Genomic DNA, 18,498 nt, shown 5'->3' with positions numbered 1-18,498 from the left:
TAACCCACCTTCATCGACGAGGAAACGGTTGTCGATAACTAGGTTTAATGATAATTGAGTTGTGCCCCTTGTTTGTCATTTACCTTGGTGTAGAAGGAATTAGAAGTTGTCTCGTTATGACAAAGTTGCTTCGCCAGGTCAGCAACAATGGTCATGTTGGTAATCATATTAATGTTTATGCTTCGAACACGTGTCTTTTTCTAAGATTTCATTCGCGCAATGTTCCCAGACTGTTCACTTTTCACATGCAAATCAGATTATCTGCTAACTCAAATTGTGAACAAACCGTACAAATGCAGATCATTAAATGTTAACAATTTGCGAATATTAAATGTTAACACCTTGCCAATATTAAATGTTAGCAATTCGTTATTACTAAATGTAAACAATTCGCGAACAGTAAATGTAAACAATTTGAAAATAGTACATGTGAACCATTAAATGTTAACGTAAAATGAAAACCGACATCATTCCGAAATATAATGATGAAATATTCAATGCCAACAGGTTTCGCTTACAATGTTCATCAGGGAAACAATAATCGAAGTAAAATATGAAATTATTGACGGCGTAACTTGAGATAATTTTTGTGTAAACATTTGTACACGTGTTAGTAAATGAAATCTGACTTCGTCACTTTTTTGTTTAGAATTGGATTAAAAATGTTTATAAAATATATTTCCTTAGATTTTATTGGTTAAATACTGAGTCATAAATCAGATTGTTTTTGGTAAGTAAATAAGTCAAAATTCTACCCAGGAAGCATCGGGGTGACCATGCTCGGTCTTGGCGGCCACCCTCACGACCTCGAGACAAGGAAAGCCTTTTTTGGATGGCTTCTCTTTTCATTGTGTGCGGTTACAAAAGTGTGTTGCTGAGTTCAATTGTAGACACCCTATAAAGTGTTAGTGGATAAATGAATGTTTTTTTTGTATTTTCAACACATTAAGTCTTCATGGTGTATACATGAAAGGGAAGTCAAAATAAATACTTACAGACGGGCAAGTGCATATCTTCGTGCACATTAAAACAGTTTTTCTAAAAGGCTTTTTTGGGTGTCCTAACTTAAGTTTAATGTAGAAAACAAGGTCTAAGAAACCAATTTGGAAACACTATCAGAGTCATAAATGATTTTTTTCTTAAGTCTAAAATTGTTCGAAGGAAAATTTATTGCTGCTTCTGTTCATTGTGTCACAACAATTCATAAGTAAGCTGGGACTAAGTTACATATACTACTTTTTAACAAAAATCTTTTTTACAAAAAAATAATCAAATATATTTTGATCGGCTTTAAAAGGAGTCAGCATTATATAGTGTCACACGATGAACAGAAGCAGTAATAATTTTTCCGTAATATATTAAAGGCAGAAAAATCTGCAGGTATCTTTATAAGTTTGTCACTTTTTAATACTGATACTCTATTATATTTCATAAATATCCATTGATGTATATGCACAGCATAGGAAGTTTCATTTAGAGCACCTTACTATATACAACAACAAAACCAACATCTGGAAAAGATGTTTATCAAGTGGAGTCCGTCCAGTTTTTTTTTTTTTGGATCCTGTTAGGTTGTATTGGCGGGCCAGATTTGTTGTCAACACCGTCTTCATTATTCGGCAAACCATGTCCACTGTGTCACTCCCACCATATTCGGTCAAGTATTTTACATTGAACGAAAAAGTTGCATGAAAATGCCTGTAAATCAACGCCCCATAGTACTGTTTCGGTTTGTGTGTCTGCCCTTATATCGATCGATCAGGTCGCGATTTAAATACAAATCTGAATGAATAAAACACAAAGTATGTATTTTTAAAATTAAAGACACCTCATAAAAAAACAACAGTCAACTTCGCTTGTGGCATTCGCTCTCCGAAGGCTGTCATATCCTCTAAAGTTTTGAGGGGGGAAATATCCCCTCTAGCATCTCACTTGGAACTGCATCTTGTGCCGAACCTCTCCCAAGGATGACACATAGGAGCAGTGTATGCTCTCGCAATTACTCCTGCTGGTTTTCCAACATCACAAAAATCCGGTAGTTCTGAGCTAGAACAAATAACATTCAGTCAAAAATAAAAAAATGAAACAATATACCTCAGGTTACATTCAGTGAACCATTAAACCAATACTGTGATGGACAGTTTGTTAATGATTACAATTTTTAAAAAAAAATATGTAAGGTTCAATTTTGAAAATCAATTAACATTCCATCAAAATTTTCGATTTACCTTCTTGGATTCAGGATGTGACAAAAACTCTGCTGCATTCTTTTTTGAGTGGCACTCCGGTATCGTTCTCGATAATTGGGATCAGTGGCCACTTCAGGGAAGGCTACGCCGAGGCCTTGCTGTAGAGCATAACTGCAAATACATGGTACCGCTAAAAACTTGTCCTTGTCAGATGGCACGTCTCCACAATGCGAGCGTCGTTTCTTTATCTGGGTACCAGCTTGCAGTTGTGGTTCGTATAAGCTGTGGGAATTTTTTGTTTTCATCTTAATAATCCAGTCCCTGATGCTAAAATCAGCCTTGAAGACCGTCAAACTGTCGCTCCATTGCCTCGATGTCTCGGTTCTTTAGGTTTGACAGTACTGAAGGCTTTGGTGCATTGTAAAACGTCAACATGGTCATCAAAACGCACGTGAAGTCGCACAGGAACGGGCACGTTTTGTAGAAACTCCAGCGGGACGCGATCGAAGTACTCCGCCTCCTTAAATCTAAGGTAAATTTCAGGTGCCGTCATCTCTTGCAGATCGTCAAACCGTGTTTTCTTACCTGTATGTCCTTCTGGTTCGTCCCCTTACAGCCTACCATGTACTGTTTGATCTCGGTGTACCTCCGCATCGACATGTGCCTCCCACCAAAGGCATACTTCCAAAAGTTTTGAATGGAGAATGCGGCTCACCGTCCCCGCTTCGACATTCTTCCGTTAGTCGTCCATATTTACTTGCTTCTACTAACCCACCTTTCTTGATGTCACCTGACGCAAGGAAACGGTTGACGTATAACTGTTCTTTTATGATTATAGAGTTGAGCTCGTTGTTTGTCATTCACATTGGTGTAGATGGATTTTGCAATTGTCTCGTTGTCACAAAGCTGCTTCGCCAGGTTAGCAGCAATGGCCATTTTGGTCATTATTTTAATGTTACGGTTGTTCTTCTCTTTGATCTGGCATTTCCCCATACATTGCTAATTGCCAAAATATACGCCATCTTTGTTTATATGCTGCAACTTGGCTGTGTGAAATATGTCATTTGGCACCCAAATCTGAAGCAAATCTTATACATCATACAGGTTATTCACAAATCTGAGAGTAAATCTCGGGTATCGTTCAAACGAGCTGGTCTTTAACTACAGCATCCGAATCAGGCGCCACAATGCGGAGGGCGGCGTATGCGTTAGTGCCAGTAATCTTTTATTTTCGCTGTCCGTTATATTCAGATCAAAGTCGTAAACAGTGGTTTCATATTATAAACAATTAATGCATAAAACACATTTTACAACTAATGCCACTTTTTCTTCTTGTTTTTTTTTTTTTTTTTTTTTTTTTTTTTTTTTTTATGATTAATGAGTTCCACATCATTCAAGACCATAAAAGTCAGGCTTTTGTCTTGCCCTTGAACCACGTCTTCACTGCCAATCTGGATCCAATTTTTATATATAGGTCTATAGATTGGTTTACCGAAAACTATGTTTTTTCTGTGTAGATTAAGCATTGGAAACAAAACAACAATAATGAAAGATTATGTCATCTTTAAATGAACAATCTAAACAATGTTGTCAAAGTTCACATCTTCATTTTGCACAAATTAAGATCACTGTTATGTCAAAATTTATATTCAAGTGCTGGTAGGTGGCGGCGGCTTCACATTGGGGTCATTTTTTTAAGTCATTAGTCACTCTTAATTGGTCCTTATTTGCACGGCATGCTCTGGAAATACCACGTGCATTGCTAGTTTTGCAGTACCTGCTTTTGTGATCACACATTTGTTGGATTCACTGGCTGACAACCCACATTCGGAACTGGCAAAAGCTGAATAAGACAAAAATAAGTTTTCTAACAAAATCACTTGATATGAATTTCAATACTGTAAGATAGTTATTTCTGGTCTATCGGGATCATTGAATATAGCTCAAATTTTGCCCAAAAGATAGCATTCTGCTTTAGCCGGTGCTCGAGGGATATTTTCATACTTTATTGTAGTTTGTGCTTATGAAGGATCTATCCTTTCAAATAGTTTCATACACCATACCTTCCCTAAACTGAAACAATTATTTAGGTAACCATGGTCATAAGGAGACACTATCAAACTGAAAGCTGAACATAATACCCAATATATCTTTAGTTGTTACTTACACTCTAAAGCCAAACAGATTTCCTTTTTATCGCCTTGTAGCTGATTAAAATTGGTGGAATTCATTTCCTGCAGATCCCATTAAAATATCGTTTCACCTTACAGGTTGGTGTAGATTTTTTTATCTTTGCCTTCAACTGGCCAATCCAACTTGAGGAAACTACCACTTTGGAGGTACTTCCACCAAATCTTTCAAACCCTGGTTTCTCATTGTCTAGGGGTATGATTACCTGCCAACAATCAGAGTATACTAATAAATGAGTATATATGCAGTATTTTATCATGAAATCCCTTGATGTAAATTTATACATTCATAATTGTTAATCCTGTGGAGGACTTTTTTGTACATCTAAATATTTACCAACTGGAATACCTGTATGTTTAATGCCAGGTAACATAATTATTTAGTGAAGTGAAGGCACTGTATGGGTTTATTTACTATAAAGTTATAGCAGATTCACAATTTCTGTTTGTATTAAGACATGAAATTAAATATTCTGTGAATTTTCAGTGCCATCGAATGGCATTCGGGATATCAATTTTAGCAAGATTTAAAAAAAACTACAGCCATCACTGAATGTGATTTATTCCCCCCTCAAATTTCATGAAAAAGGTGTATGAGATTGTCACCTGTATAAGTTGACTCAAAACCATTCATATCATTCAATATTATTCCAGCATATGTACCACAATCAATTCGCAAAAAAAAATCACAAGAACATTAAACTTACATAATATGCTTTAGTAGATATGTAACCCCTAGTTCGTGTATAAGCCTGATCATTCTCTTGATCGCCTCCAGTTCTTGCGCAATCTTGCACACCTTAAAAATGAACGCAATGCAACACCCATTTAGCAATAAATACATTATTTATGCCTACTGACATATCATATGTCATTTTACGTTTCTTTTCAAGACATTTTCATATTTTATAGTGTATAAGCGGAAATATAATTTATTATAATTAATAATAAAAAAGAAGGCTATCAATTGCATCCCAAGAAATCAATATGTACACTTTTAAACCAGTATATAAAGTGCACAAGATACCTATGCCTTTCACTCAATTTAAGAGTCTGTACTGCAATAACGCTAAAATTATTGAAATAGATACTCAGTACAACAAGATGGAAGATCAATTGAAAAAATAACGAGTAATATTAACCTTACATGGCTTCTTCATATTTTTTCGTTAGGTGACTGAGGTCAGACTTAAGAATGTTATTTTCTGCCATGCGGGCTTTATTTCTTTCATTCACAAGGATGCAATTATTGCAGTTATCCATGTTAGTGAACTGATATTTTGGGCATTCTTTAGATAGGGACATTTCTGGTTCAGACTGAGTCAATTTATCAATGCAGTGCATGTTAGAACTTGAGGACACATAAATATGATCCTTATGGGTGAATATGTGTTGGGCAAGTTGCGAGCTATAGGAGGAGCCCATGGGTTAGCAACATATTGTGGGTGTGGTAGTACATTCATTGTAAATTGGTCATTGGTGGAAGTTGAATCATTGGAGTCCATCATTTAAAGGTATCTTTGGTTAGGATGAGAGATGTTATTCATGGGGGACACATTAAACATTTGGCGCGCCAGTTTATTGATTAGTAATAAACCGATCAGAAGGTTGGGTGTTCATGCTCGACATGGAAGACGTAGTTTCACCTGGCAACACATTTACAGGAACTGGTAAAGGAGAGTTAAACTGGCCAGAGGAGTGGGTGTTCATGCTTATCATGCTAGTTCCACCTGACAACATGTTGACAGGAACTGGTACAGGAGAGTTAAACTGGCCAGAGGTTTGGGTGTTCATGCTCATCATGCTAGTTCCACATGACAACATGTTGACAGGAACTGGTACAGGAGAGTTAAACTGGCCAGAGGCTTGGGTGTTCATGCTCATCATGCTAGTTCCACCTGACAACATATTGACAGGAACAGGTTCAGTAGAGTTAATCGCAGATGTTTGGGTGTTCATGGGTGACATGCTAGTTTCACCTAACAACACATTGACAGGAAATGATGCAGGAGAGTTATACTGGTCACAGGGTTGGGTGTTCATGCGTGACATGCTTGTTCCATGTGACAACACATTGACAGGAAATGATACAGGAGAGTTAAACTGGTCACAGGGTTGGGTGTTCATGCGTGACATGCTTGTTCCCCCTCAAATTTCATGAAAAAGGTGTATGAGATTGTCACCTGTATAAGTTGACTCAAAACCATTCATATCATTCAATATTATTCCAGCATATGTACCACAATCAATTCGCAAAAAAAAATCACAAGAACATTAAACTTACATAATATGCTTTAGTAGATATGTAACTCTAGTTCGTGTATAAGCCTGATCATTCTCTTGATCGCCTCCAGTTCTTGCGCAATCTTGCACACCTTAAAAATGAACGCAATGCAACACCCATTTAGCAATAAATACATTATTTATGCCTACTGACATATCATATGTCATTTTACGTTTCTTTTCAAGACATTTTCATATTTTATAGTGTATAAGCGGAAATATAATTTATTATAATTAATAATAAAAAAGAAGGCTATCAATTGCATTCCAAGAAATCAATATGGACACTTTTAAACCAGTATATAAAGTGCACAAGATACCTATGCCTTTCACTCAATTTAAGAGTCTGTACTGCAATAACGCTAAAATTATTGAAATAGATACTCAGTACAACAAGATGGAAGATCAATTGAAAAAATAACGAGTAATATTAACCTTACATGGCTTCTCCATATTTTTTCGTTAGGTGACTGAGGTCAGACTTAAGAATGTTATTTTCTGCCATGCGGGCTTTATTTCTTTCATTCACAAGGATGCAATTATTGCAGTTATCCATGTTAGTGAACTGATATTTTGGGCATTCTTTAGATAGGGACATTTCTGGTTCAGACTGAGTCAATTTATCAATGCAGTGCATGTTAGAACTTGAGGACACATAAATATGATCCTTATGGGTGAATATATGTTGGGCAAGTTGCGAGCTATAGAAGGAGCCCATGGGTTAGCAACATATTGTGGGTGTGGTAGTACATTCATTGTAAATTGGTCATTGGTGGAAGTTGAATCATTGGAGTCCATCATTTAAAGGTATCTTTGGTTAGGATGAGAGATGTTATTCATGGGGGACACATTAAACATTTGGCGCGCCAGTTTATTGATTAGTAATAAACCGATCAGAAGGTTGGGTGTTCATGCTCGACATGGAAGACGTAGTTTCACCTGGCAACACATTTACAGGAACTGGTAAAGGAGAGTTAAACTGGCCAGAGGAGTGGGTGTTCATGCTTATCATGCTAGTTCCACCTGACAACATGTTGACAGGAACTGGTACAGGAGAGTTAAACTGGCCAGAGGTTTGGGTGTTCATGCTCATCATGCTAGTTCCACATGACGACATGTTGACAGGAACTGGTACAGGAGAGTTAAACTGGCCAGAGGTTTGGGTGTTCATGCTCATCATGCTAGTTCCACCTGACAACATATTGACAGGAACAGGTCCAGTAGAGTTAATCGCAGATGTTTGGGTGTTCATGGGTGACATGCTAGTTTCACCTAACAACACATTGACAGGAAATGATGCAGGAGAGTTATACTGGTCACAGGGTTGGGTGTTCATGCGTGACATGCTTGTTCCATGTGACAACACATTGACAGGAAATGATACAGGAGAGTTAAACTGGTCACAGGGTTGGGTGTTCATGCGTGACATGCTTGTTCCCCCTCAAATTTCATGAAAAAGGTGTATGAGATTGTCACCTGTATAAGTTGACTCAAAACCATTCATATCATTCAATATTATTCCAGCATATGTACCACAATCAATTCGCAAAAAAAATCACAAGAACATTAAACTTACATAATATGCTTTAGTAGATATGTAACTCTAGTTCGTGTATAAGCCTGATCATTCTCTTGATCGCCTCCAGTTCTTGCGCAATCTTGCACACCTTAAAAATGAACGCAATGCAACACCCATTTAGCAATAAATACATTATTTATGCCTACTGACATATCATATGTCATTTTACGTTTCTTTTCAAGACATTTTCATATTTTATAGTGTATAAGCGGAAATATAATTTATTATAATTAATAATAAAAAAGAAGGCTATCAATTGCATTCCAAGAAATCAATATGGACACTTTTAAACCAGTATATAAAGTGCACAAGATACCTATGCCTTTCACTCAATTTCAGAGTCTGTACTGCAATAACGCTAAAATTATTGAAATAGATACTCAGTACAACAAGATGGAAGATCAATTGAAAAAATAACGAGTAATATTAACCTTACATGGCTTCTCCATATTTTTTCGTTAGGTGACTGAGGTCAGACTTAAGAATGTTATTTTCTGCCATGCGGGCTTTATTTCTTTCATTCACAAGGATGCAATTATTGCAGTTATCCATGTTAGTGAACTGATATTTTGGGCATTCTTTAGATAGGGACATTTCTGGTTCAGACTGAGTCAATTTATCAATGCAGTGCATGTTAGAACTTGAGGACACATAAATATGATCCTTATGGGTGAATATATGTTGGGCAAGTTGCGAGCTATAGAAGGAGCCCATGGGTTAGCAACATATTGTGGGTGTGGTAGTACATTCATTGTAAATTGGTCATTGGTGGAAGTTGAATCATTGGAGTCCATCATTTAAAGGTATCTTTGGTTAGGATGAGAGATGTTATTCATGGGGGACACATTTGGGGCGCCAGTTTATTGATTAGTAATAAACCGATCAGAAGGTTGGGTGTTCGTGCTCGACATGGAAGACGTAGTTTCACCTGGCAACACATTTACAGGAACTGGATAAGGAGAGTTAAACTGGCCAGAGGAGTGGGTGTTCATGCTTATCATGCTAGTTCCACCTGACAACATGTTGACAGGAACTGGTACAGGAGAGTTAAACTGGCCAGAGGTTTGGGTGTTCATGCTCATCATGCTAGTTCCACCTGACAACATGTTGACAGGAACTGGTACAGGAGAGTTAAACTGGCCAGAGGTTTGGGTGTTCATGCTCATCATGCTAGTTCCACCTGACAACATATTGACAGGAACAGGTTCAGTAGAGTTAATCGCAGATGTTTGGGTGTTCATGGGTGACATGCTAGTTTCACCTAACAACACATTGACAGGAAATGATACAGGAGAGTTATACTGGTCACAGGGTTGGGTGTTCATGCGTGACATGCTTGTTCCATGTGACAACACATTGACAGGAAATGATACAGGAGAGTTAAACTGGTCACAGGGTTGGGTGTTCATGCGTGACATGCTTGTTCCATGTGACAACACATTGACAGGAAATGATACAGGAGAGTTAAACTGGTCACAGGGTTGGGTGTTCATGCGTGACATGCTTGTTCCATGTGACAGCACATTGACAGGTTATATACATGCATATTTTTGTTCATATAAAAAAATTGAAAATGGTTCGAAACGTATTTTAGCGGAACAGTAATATAACACAATACTCTAGCTAATCATATCAACACAAACTTGTATTTGTCCAGGTATTATTCGATGTAGTTAATAAAATGGTATATTGCCTTTACTACAGTCAAAATTTAGTGACAAGCAAATACTTCTTCATTACAAAATGACAAATACTACTGCTGAACATTACTATAATGAAATCAGCAGTCCATTGAACGAAAGTGTTAATGCAGTAGTTCAGACAGAACACGTTAAATCCATGAACGAAGATGTTTAATCCAGTAAGTCAGACAGAACACGTTTAATCCATTTATCGAAGATGTTAAATCCAGTTAGTAAGCACATATTATACGATTATTGAAGTGTTCTTTTAATCTTGTTTATGATCACTTTAAATCTAGTGAATGTTTTTAAATTCTTTAACTCCACAAAAAGAAGTAAATTAATACACAGTATAGTGATAATAAAACTACTAAACTTGACGACTTACAGTTATCGCTGCGTCTTTCATCTTTGTCATTCGTTGTGATATCTGTCAAGACTGTCGGTGCCATAGCCTTAGTCATGGGGGCTAAGGATATTCGCAGCATCATTTTATTCCCCTTAGTTTGAAAATTCTTCTTTGACCTTATTGGCAATCTTGATTAATGACATTTTCATGTTTTAGTGTAAGATTTGTTGAAACCCCACCAACTGTTTCTGATACTTCTTTGCATCTTTGTGTTGGCTCAACATAACTGACTTTAATTCAGTAAACGATTCTGATATCTTTTATTGAATTTTGATATGTAATTAAATCCATTTGATTTTTCAATTTCGTCAGTTGTTTTTCAATGTTTGTTTATCCATTGGGTTCCAAAGAATTTCGCTTCTCATCGTCTGTGATAAGTTTTGTTGCAGTGAAACATGGCAAATTTAATGTTGGTGGGCTTGGTAAGAGAGAATACATCTCAGTTGCAGACGTTGAATAATCCACTGGACATGGGGCATGTGGCGAAAAGGGCTCCAAAAAGTTTTCCATTTTTTTAAATAGTAGGATCAATTTCACTTGAAAGTGTGTATTTTTTATTTATTAATAAGCTCTTAACTTCTTCACATTGACAAGAAATTGACTTTCTTTCATGTTTGTCTTTTAGAAGATGTTTGATTATTTCTAACTCTGTCCCATGTTTTGTTTCGCATTTGGCACACATAAATTGTCCGAAATAAAACGGAAGATGAACTAGATAGTGTCTTTGTAATTTTGATTAGTTCTGAAGGCCTTTTTGCACTGTGAGCATTGAAACATGGATTGATTTATAAAAGTTTTCACATAGATCTATTTTATGTTTAAATGTCATGTAAGTCCTCCAAAATAATATATCCAAATTAATGAATACTAATGACTTAGAGAATATAACAGTAATGTAACTCGTTAAAACAAGTGTGATATATGCCACCATGAGTACTTAACTGCTGCATAGATGTCACACAAACTTTTGACATTTTGGGACACTTACAGTATTAGTGTCAATATTCAAGAACATCTCCTTGATCAAAAAGTGTACAATCGTGTTTGCCTTCTAGATCTGGAACCACGCTGTACTTGTTTTTCTTGTTCCAGTTTATTCTTTGAAAGATTCTTTTTGTTTGTATCGAAAAGGAAGATTTTGTTTGCCTTTTCTTGAAAAGAATACACCCACGCAGGAACAATGTTAGACTGGTACTTTTTAAGGTTATCATGATGAACAATTTTTGGTTTTAATGATTTTGTTTTGATTTCAAAAATTGAGTCATTTATTTTCCTTTAAATTACAAAAGGTACTTTCCATAATATTGGTTCTAGTTTCTTAGATCTTCCGACAAGCTTTGTTTTATCTAATGTTCATGTTGCGGAAAACAACCATATTCCAGTTGTATTGGTAGCACCACTTTCCTACCAAACAATAGCTTATTAGGGGTAAATCCTGTTGAACTGTGTTCACAAGCTCTGTATGCAGAGGTGATTAACTGTAAATCCTCATCCCAATGTGTTTGATTTTTATCAATGTAAGTAGTTATCATGTTGTACAATCTCTTATTAAAACGTTCCACCATACCATTTGCAGAAGGATGAAAGCTAGATGTTCTTGTTTGGTTTATCTCCAATACACGACACATTCCTCTAAACAGATGTGATTGATAATTAGTCCCTTGATCACTATGAATATCTAAGCACATGCCATATCTGCTTAAAAGACCACAATTTTCTTTGCCCCTGTTACTGATTTTTGATCGGGGTGGCACAGCACTCCACAAACTTAGTGAATTGATCCATAACAACTAAAATATCTCTTGAATTTTGATTTGAAACAGATAATGGACCCACCAGATCCGTACAAATGCAAATCATTGGATATGAAACTGGTTATTCCTCCAAGGGTGAACGTCCTTGATGCAGCGGTATTTTCCTTGCTGCGCACATTGTACCATTTCTGACATATTTATTGACGTTTTAAGAGGAATGACTCACATAAATACTTTATATTTAAACAATATTTAATTAAGTACTTTGTAGCCTAATCATATCGCTGGTATTTCAAATAAAACACCACCAAGTAGAAACCCATGAAACTCATTGATAAATCTGTCTCTGGATACTCTTGCCCAAGAAAGATTTCAACCAATGTCTAGGTCCCTTCCAATATTATCTTACTACCTTGCATCATACTCTCATAACTGATTTCAAAAAGCGAAGGTTTGAACGATAGGCTGCTGACAGCAATGTCATGGCCACTCCAAGAAAGTGACTTACAAGCCTGCTCATTTCTCCTTCTTTCACCCCTTCCGAGGATACTCATTGCCAATTACCATAGGGTTCCATTCTACCTTGATGAATCCTCATCAGCTGTATGCCCTGCATTCAGCCACGCGCTATATACCCAGTATACAGCTTTCCAGTCCTGACATGACTTAGTTCTAGAAAAAATCGCAGTGATTTAGTAAAAGCATAAGAACTTTTATATCCTGCATCTTGATAGAGCTTTCCATGTCATTAGAAAACAGTGGCTCTACAGTATCAAATTAACCTAGGCAAATTTTGACAACTCTGTATGTCATACTGGCATAATAAAAACTGTCTCATCAACTGTATGTGACGTAAACTATCGAAACTACTTGGCGTCCTATGTTTTATATTGAAATCAAACTTTGATAACAATCCTAGTCAAACCTTAAGCCAAATCTGTCCTTCACATAGTTTTGTCAAAATTACCAATCTTCTGCATCTCACTCAAAATATATGTGTTTCACCAGTCAAATCTGTCCATTATATTTTCTTGAATCGCTAATCAATTTTCAACATCCATGAATCAGTCCAATTGTCAATTTGCTTGTTGTTTCAAGTAGAATACTACTTTCAGTTCACATTGTTAAGCAACATTCCTGTTAACAGTCCGATGTTAAAATGTTTAATGTTATTCCACAATTGGGCATTATAACAAAGAGTAATACGCACAAGTTTGTCTTTGACATCTTGTTGTTCATCTTGCAACACCTTCAATGAGTCTCTTCGGAACTGTGTTAAAGTCTGATCTCACCGCTGGACACCAGTGTCGCCGAATTTACTTTCTCGGGATTGTGTTTCTTTTTTATTATTTACTTTATTAATCGCTGCCATCATCCAAGATCATACATGGAACAATAATGAAGAATATAAACGTTTCTAATACTTTATTTTCACAAACACACACACAGCGTTTAATTTAGAGCGTCTTAGAATTTTAGATATTTCAGTGACCAAAGCTACTTCGCCTGCTCCTTTATATAATACCAGTTGCATAATAGACCTAAAGTCAGCTGATCGAAAAGTTGTGGTCTCTCTTGAGTTTCTTGAGGTAGCTTACATAATAGTTGGGGTCATGCAAAATTAATTATGAACAGCTAAGAAAGTAATGTGTAATTGGATGCAAGCTTTACAAATGAATTGAATTGACAGACAGACATTAATTGTAATACTTAATTTGTATAGGTACTCAATTCATTACCACTATGAACAAATAAAGACATGTTTACAAACGACACCAAAGGGCAATTTGAATAATTGAAAACACTATAATTCACAACGATAATCATTATATATTAAAAATGGTGCTTACTTTTGGGAGTCAGTTTGTTTTGATAAAGGGGATACTGTTTGTAAGTAATGAGTAGAGGCATCATTAATACTGAAGTTGTAAGTAATGTGACCTTAATGCAAAACATTCTAATAATGTAGAGAAGTTGTGCAAAGTTCCTGAGTTAGTTTTAAACAAGTTTTGTGAAATGATAATACTCATGTTTTATTTTTTAGAACTTGTTTATAAAATTTATTTTATAAACAAGTTCTTAACTCAATACTTACTTGAATAAGAATATATATATGACAAACTATAGAAACAAGCTCAGTAGCCATAAGTTTAAACATAAACCCCGTTTAATGGCACAGGGAAAACGCCAAAGACATAAACAACAAGAACAAAAAATCACAAACAAGAAACTCGGAACAACAGCACAAAACTCCACAACATATATACTATATACTGAGCTTATTTCTGTAGTTTTTTTTTTCAAATAAATATTAAATCTGAAGTGTAACGATTTTACAGATTTAATTCCACATGTTGGTTGATGCATACAGTTGAATTGCTGATATTAATTAATTAGTATGGTAATCTCATAGGACATGAACCACTAGGGACACAAGGAAATGAATTGTTAACACAATACCTGTTTATGAAATGTCTCATGTCATATTATGAAAATTCTTCTGTATCATTTGATTAACCTCTTTTGTATAAAAATTTTTATTGTATCTTATAGACAAATTACACGCTTTTATTTGTAATAATTTGACCACATTTGCCTGGTTAGTTAATTGCGCTGTCTGTTTATTAAAAAACAACATGTTTTGCTATTAATGTTTATTCGAAGAATAAGGAGAGCTATACTACTCACCCAAGCGTCGACGTTGGCGTCACACCTTGGTTAAGGTTTTGCATGTAAGCATTTTTAGGTCATTATCTCAGCAAGTGCATCATGTATTGTATTGGAACTTTCGATATGTATTCCCAACTATCCAACCTACTTAATTAATCAAGTTAGATAACACTTATTTGAATGTAATGCAAATTATGGGTCTTTATTTTTTGTCTTAGAAAATTCTGGTCATGGTTATGCATGTAAGCACACATAGGTTAATATCTCAGGAACTACTTGATGCATTGCATTGAGACTTAATACAATGGTACTCAACCATCCAACCTATTTAAATAACCAATTTAGATAACTTTATTTTTTCTGAAATGCAATTTATGGCCCTTTATTATTCGACTTTAATTCGAATTCAGTTAAGGTTTTGCATGTAACCACATTTAATAATTATGCGAAAAGCTACAGAAACAAGCTCAGTACCAAAACGTTTAAACATAAACCCGGTTTAATGGCACTGGGTAAACGCCAAAGACATAGAACATAACATATTTAAGTCAATATCTCAGCAAATACGACATGTATTGCATTGAAACTTAAGACATGTGTTCCTAACTATCCAACATACTTGATTAAATAAGATAATTAGATAACTCTATTATGCATAAATTACAAAAAATGCCTTTGCATGTAAGCACACATAAGTAAATTTATCAGCAACTGCTTGATGTATTGCACTGAGACTTTATACAATGGTTTTCAACCATCCAACCTTCCTGAAAAACGAAGTTAGATTACTGTGTTTTGCAAATGATGGACCTTACTTGTTCGACTTAGAAATGCTGGTGAAGGTTTTGCACGTAACCATACGCAAGTCAATATCTCAGCAAATGCATCATGTATTGCATTGGAACTTTATACATGTGCTCCCAACCATTCAACCTTCTCAATTTAAACAAGTAAGATAACCCTTTCTTGCGTATGATAAAAATTTTGCCCCTTTATTATTCAACTAAGCAATTACGGTTCAGGTTTTGCATGAAAGCACATGTAAGTCAATAACTCAGCAACTACGTGATGTATTGCATTGAAACCTTAAACAGTCAAGTATGATAACTTTATCTTGCATATAATATAAAGTTTGCTCCTATATTATTTGACTTACAAATTCTGGATAAGGTTTTGCATTTAATCTTTTTTACAGTGATCAATGCATGTTTTACTAAAATTTTTCAATTCTTATCTTAAAAAAGCGGCGGAATAGTCTAGCGCGATGTCTCTGTGACAGCTCTTGTTTATAAAACACGTCATATTATTTGTGTGTAGTGTGTTATGTGTATATTTCATGCTTTTACCTACCATTTTAGCTGGCATAGAAATATGCAATGATATCAATATGTTTAGCCTGTGCACCTATCTTGTTTTTTTTGTTTTCTTCTGCCTGTAAGTTAAAATCATTTTAATAGAAAACATTCTCAAATTATATTCTATTATAGTGATTTATTTTGTTTGAGAGAATAACAACATTTATTTCATGTATTCAAAACATTGTCGAATGAGTTTTGATGAGTTTTTATTATTTTGTTTTAGAGATAACTAGCATTTATTTCATGTTTTCTAAACATTATCGAATGATTTTTGTGTTATTTTTTTTTAAAGATAAGTAATCAGAAAGTACCTGTTTCATTTTAGAAATGGAATCACAAACGCTAACCATGCCAGAATATTTTATTATCAGTTTCGTATTCTATATTTATAGCACGTATGTCTCTTTATTCAAAGTCATGTGTGTTTCTTTTTTGTCTATTTTCAATTGCTTAGAGTTTATGTATTTGTTCTATGTATGAAATTATTTAAATGTTGATGTGATTGGCATTATTTCGGGTAATTACCGTAGTTGTTCTTGTAGACCATTGTTCTATAATTTAAACCCATTTGTCCAAAAAGGTCAGCAAAAATGTTTGTGTTTTAAAGAGTTTTACGTTATGGAAATGTTAACAAATGTCTACTAAAGCAGAGAAGTAACCGTTATATCACGATAAGCATGATCAAGACCTTACATTAAAGAAAAAGATGCACATGTTTTAGGGTAAATGGTCAGTCTTATTTTGAGAACAAATGTATTATTCATTTGAATACTACCAATGCACTTTCAGAATTTAAGTAGATGTTTGTTTCCAGGTTGCCACGATTGTGTTCGTTTGTTCTTGTTTGTTATGAAATACCTTATATGTTTTTAAACTTACAAACTTGATTACCAAGCTACCTGTATATCATGTGATATGTATTGTAGTTTATTGAATATATTGTTGTTGTTGTTTTTCCAAAATTTTCAATAAAATGTAAGGAATATTAATTGTCTTTTACTTCTTGGATGTTTAACAAAGTATCGCACTTTCCCTGCTTCGTATGATTAAACAGAGTATGAATAGATAGAATGCACATGATCAATAATTATAATTGAACTATACACTGCGGGGTCCACTTCTTAATTTCACCGTCCGTTAGTTCGGCTAAACCTCTCGTGTCCGGGCTGTAACTTTATCTTATGAGCGGCAGTAGGCAGACCTTTAAACACCCACAAAAGTTTAATGAATAAGCCTGGTTATTACAGATTGCATATCTGCAATTTCATTGGCTGCAAATCTAGGTTGTATTCAAAATGGAGACTGATTTTTATCCCCCGCCGAATCGAAAGTTTCGGGAGGGGGATATTGTTTTGGCGTTGTCCTTCCGTCCGTCCGTCCGGAATCATATCTTGGTAGGCATTGATCAGAAAATGTGCAAACTTGGTCAGAATGTTCCCCTTGATCAAATTTCGACCACTTGTTAAAGTGTGTCACATGGGGTAAAACACTAGGTCACAAGGTCAAATCTTAGAAAAACATTTTGAACAAACTAGAGGCATTATACATGGTCAAATATCCATGATGAACTCTTGGTCGTATATAAAACTGGGTCATATATGATCGAAAATTAAGTCACTAGGTCAAATCTTAGAAAAATATTGTCAGGAACCATAGCATGGTAATGATTGGTCAGATTATGTTTAAACTTTGTCAGGATGTACCCCTTGATGAAATATGGACCGCTTGTAAAAGTGGGTCATATTGGGTCAAAAACTAGGTCACTAGCTCAAATCTTAGAACAATCTATGGAATACATTAGTGGCATTATGTATGGTCTAATATTCATGAAACGTGATCAGAATGTTTTCCTTGATGAACTCTTTGACATGTTTAAAACTGGGTACCTTGTGATAAAAAATAAGTAAACTGTGTCACATGTGATAAAAAATTAGGTCACTAGGTCAAATCTTACAAAAATCTTGTCCGAAACCATTTCATGGTAGTGATTGGTCGGGTAATGTTAATACATGTATGACTGAACACATGAAAATAAATATATGTGTTTTAATGATGGTTTACCTCAATCAACTTCCATTATAATCGATTATGATAGGTTATAATGAATAATCACCAACATGAATCTCCCATGAGCTTGAAAATAACACACAGTGAACATGATCAACAGGTACCTCAAAATGTCATTTTCCACTATTCACTTCAGACATATCTGAACTTTCACTTTGAAATCATACAAATTCATAGAAACTATTACAAATGTTACTCTATATACAAAACTTTTATTTCAAATAATTCCAAACAAACTCGAACTTATATCCAACGTTCATAACGGTCCATTTCTCTGCAGCCATATTACATGTTGATATAGAAATATTCCACCTTCTT

Source organism: Mya arenaria, chromosome 9 (assembly GCF_026914265.1).
Source record: "Mya arenaria isolate MELC-2E11 chromosome 9, ASM2691426v1".
NCBI lineage: Eukaryota > Metazoa > Mollusca > Bivalvia > Myida > Myidae > Mya > Mya arenaria.
The sequence above is the reverse complement of the archived record's forward strand: the minus strand, read 5'-3'. Positions refer to the sequence as shown.